This window comes from Rhipicephalus microplus, unplaced genomic scaffold (genome assembly GCF_043290135.1).
Source record: "Rhipicephalus microplus isolate Deutch F79 unplaced genomic scaffold, USDA_Rmic scaffold_54, whole genome shotgun sequence".
NCBI lineage: Eukaryota > Metazoa > Arthropoda > Arachnida > Ixodida > Ixodidae > Rhipicephalus > Rhipicephalus microplus.
In genome coordinates this window covers 840495-844865 of record NW_027464627.1, presented here as the reverse complement: position 1 = coordinate 844865, position 4371 = coordinate 840495, and positions in this window count along the sequence as shown.

The following is a 4371-nucleotide window of genomic DNA, read 5'->3' as shown; positions in this document are numbered from 1 at the left end:
AAGTGCGAAAGTGCTATGTTGTGACATTCTCGCTAAAGCGCATGCAAGTATCGTGAAACCTTAAAGAACGATGTCATTTAGCGAGATACAGCGTTCTGTACTGTAATAAGTTGGTGAGAAACTGTGAGGTCAAGCAAATATCGTAATTGTGAACGAAACAGTGTAATTGAGCGTCTTTCGATACAAGTGCGAATGTTAGGTTAGGTTGACATATGAACCGTCGTAAAACCGCATTAAACAATGTCAGTGAGATATAGTGTTTTTCAACATTACAAGTCGGGAACTACGATATCTAATGTGAAAGCGCATGAAACCGTAGTAATCTTGTAGAAAACATTGTAGAGTGGCGAGTAAAACGTTTTCTAACGATAGAAGTGCGAAGGTTAGGTTAGGTTAGGTTAGTTTAAGCTAGGTAGCGTCGTGAAACTACCAAAAACGACGTCATCTAACGAGATAGTGTTGTTTTATAGCGAGTATTAAACTGCGATAGGTGAAATGTTGTGAAAGCACACAAAACGGCATCAACAAGCCAAATACTGCGTGTTCTACCGTTACAAGTGCGAAACTGCTATATTGTGATATTCTCGTTAAAGCGCATGCAAGCATCGTGAAACCTTAAAGAACAATGTCATTTAGCGAGATACAGCCTTCTGTACTGCAATAAGTTGGTGAAAAACTGTGAGGTTATGCAAATATCGTAATTGTGAACAAAACAGTGTAATAGAGCGTTTTTAGATACAAGTGCGAATGTTAGGTTAGGTTAAGATATGAACCGTCGTAAAACCGCATTAAACAATGTCAATTACTGAGATGCAGTGTTTTTACCATTAAAAGTGGGGAACTGCGATATTTAATGTGAAAGCGCTTGCAACCGTCGTTAGGTTAGGTTAGGTTAGGTTAGGTTAGGTTAGGTTAGGTTTGGTTAGGTTAGGTTAGGTTAGGTTAGGTTAGATTAGGTTAGGTTGGGTTGAGTTGGGTTAGGTTAGGTTAGGTTAGGTTGGGTTAGGTCAGGTTAGGTTAGGTTAGGTTACGTTAGGTTAGGTTAGGTTACGTTAGGTTAGGTTAGGTTACGTTAGGTTAGGTTAGGTTAGGTAAGGATAATTTGGTTAGGTTAGGTAAGGTTAGGTTAGGTTAGGTTAGGTTGGGTTGGGTGTTGTTGGGTTGGGTTGGGTTGGGTTAGGTTGGGTTAGGTTAGGTTAGGTTACGTTAGGTTAGGTTAGGTTAGGTTACGTTAGGTTATGTTAGGTTAGGTTAGGTTACGTTAGGTTAGGTTAGGTCAGGTAAGGTTAGGTTACGTTAGAATAGGTTAGGTTAGGTTACGTTAGGTTAGGTTAAGTTAGGTTAGGTTAGGTTAGGTTAGGTTAGGTTAGGTTGGGTTGGGTTGGGTTAGGTTGGGTTAGGTTAGGTTAGGTTAGGTTGGGTTAGGTTAGTTTAGGTTAGGTTAGGTTAGGTTGGGTTGGGTTGGGTTAGGTTAGGTTAGGTTAGGTAAGGTTAGGTTAGGTAAGGTTAGGTTAGGTTAAGGTATGAACCGTTGTAAAACCGCATTAAACAATGTGACTTAGTGAGATGCAGTGTTTTTCACCTTTACAAGTTGGGAACTGTGATATCTAATGTGAAAGCGCTTGAAACCGTCGTAATGTTGTAGAAAGCAATGTAAAGTAGCAAGTAAAACGTTTTCTAACGATAGAAGTGCGAAGGTCATGTTAGGTTGAGTTATGTTAGTTTAAGCTAGGTAGCGTCGTGAAACTACCAAAAACAACGTCATCTAACGAGATAGTGTTGTTTTATTGCGAGTACGAAACTGCGATAGGTGAAATGTTGTGAAAGCACACAAAACGGCATGAACAAGCCAAATACTGCGTGTTGTACCGTTACAAGTGCGAAACTGCTATGTTGTGACATTCTCGGTAAAGCGCATGCAAGTATCGTGAAACCTTAAAGAACGATGTCGTTTAGCGAGATACAGCGTTCTGTACTGTAATAAGTTGGTGAGAAACTGTGAGGTCTAGCAAATATCGTAATTGTGAACGAAACAGTGTAATAGAGCGTTTTTAGATACAAGTGCGAATGTTAGGTTAGGTTAAGATATGAACCGTCGTAAAACCGCATTAAACAATGTCAATTACTGAGATGCAGTGTTTTTCACCATTAAAAGTGGGGAACTGCGATATTTATAGTGAAAGCGCTTGCAACCGTCGTTAGGTTAGGTTAGGTTAGGTTTGGTTAGGTTAGGTTAGGTTAGGTTAGATTAGGTTAGGTTGGGTTGAGTTGGGTTTGGTTAGGTTAGGTTAGGTTAGGTTGGGTTAGGTTAGGTTAGGTTAGGTTAGGTTACGTTAGGTTAGGTTAGGTTACGTTAGGTTAGGTTAGGTTAGGTTACGTTAGGTTAGGTTAGGTTAGGTAAGGATAATTTGGTTAGGTTAGGTTAGGTTAGGTTGGGTTGGGTGTTGTTGGGTTGGGTTGGGTTGGGTTGGGTTAGGTTGGGTTAGGTTAGGTTAGGTTACTTTAGGTTAGGTTAGGTTAGGTTAGGTTATGTTAGGTTAGGTTAGGTTACGTTAGGTTAGGTTAGGTCAGGTAAGGTTAGGTTACGTTAGAATAGGTTAGGTTAGGTTAGGTTACGTTAGGTTAGGTTAAGTTAGGTTAGGTTAGGTTTGGTTAGCTTAGGTTAGGTTAGCTTAGGTTAGGTTAGGTTGGGTTGGGTTGGGTTAGGTTGGGTTAGGTTAGGTTAGGTTAGGTTAGGTTGGGTTAGGTTAGTTTAGGTTAGGTTAGGTTAGGTTAGGTTGGGTTGGGTTGGGTTAGGTTAGGTTAGGTTAGGTAAGGTGAGGTTAGGTTAGGTTAGGTTAGGTTACGTTAGGTTAAGGTATGAACCGTCGTAAAACCGCATTAAACAATGTCACTTAGTGAGATGCAGTGTTTTTCACCTTTACAAGTTGGGAACTGTGATATCTAATGTGAAAGCGCTTGAAACCGTCATAATGTTGTAGAAAGCAATGTAAAGTAGCGAGTAAAACGTTTTCTAACGATAGAAGTGCGAAGGTTATGTTAGGTTGAGTTATGTTAGTTTAAGCTAGGTAGCGTCTTGCAACTACCAAAAACAACGTCATCTAACGAGATAGTGTTGTTTTATTGCGAGTACGAAACTGCGATAGGTGAAATGTTGTGAAAGCACACAAAACGGCATGAACAAGCCAAATACTGCGTGTTGTACCGTTACAAGTGCGAAACTGCTATGTTGTGATATTCTCGTTAAAGCGCATCCAAGCATCGTGAAACCTTAAAGAACGATGTCATTTAGCGAGATACAGCGTTCTGTACTGCAATAAGTTGGTGAAAAACTGTGAGGTTATGCAAATATCCTAATTGTGAACGAAACAGTGTAATAGAGCGTTTTTTAATACAAGTGCGAATGTTAGGTTAGGTTAAGATATGAACCGTCGAAAAACCGCATTAAACAATGTCACTTAGTGAGATGCAGTGTTTTTCACCATTACAAGTCGGGAACTGCGATATCTAATGTGAAAGCGCTTGCAAACGTCGTTAGGTTAGGTTAGGTTTGGTTAGGTTAGGTTAGGTTAGGTTAGGTTACGTTAGGTTAGGTTAGGTTAGGTTAGGTTGGGGTATGTTAGGTAAGGTTTGGTTAGGTTAGGTTAGGTTAGGTTGGGTTAGGTAAGGTTAGGTTAGGTTAAGATATGAACCGCGCTAAAACCGCATTAAACAATGTCACTTAGTGAGATGCTGTGTTTTTCACCATTACAAGTCGGGAACTGCGATATCTAATGTGAAAGCGCATGAAACCGTCGTAATCTTGTAGAAAACATTGTAAAGTAGCGAATAAAACGTTTTCTAACGATAGAAGTGCGAAGGTTCTGTTAGTTTGAGCTAGGTAGCGTCGTGAAACCACCAAAAACGATGTCATCTAACGAGATAGTGTTGTTTTATTGCGAGTACGAAACTGCGATAGGTGAAATATTGGGAAAGCACACAAAATGGCATGAACTAGCCAGATACTGCGTCTTGTGCCGTTACAAGTGCGAAACTGCTTTATTGTGATATTTTCGTTAAAGCGCATGCAAGTATCGTGAAACCTTAAAAAACGATGTCATTTAGCGAGATACAGCGTTCTGTACTGTAATAAGTTGGTGAGAATCTGTGAGGTCAAGCAAATATCGTAATTGTGAACGAAACAGTGTAATTGAGCGTCTTTAGATACAAGTGCGAATGTTAGGTTAGGTTGACATATCAACCGTCGTAAAACCGCATTAAACAATGTCACTTAGTGAGATGTAGTGTTTTTCAACATTACAAGTCGGGAACTACGATATCTAATGTGAAAGCGCATGAAACCGTCGTAATCTTGTAGAAAACATTGTAAAG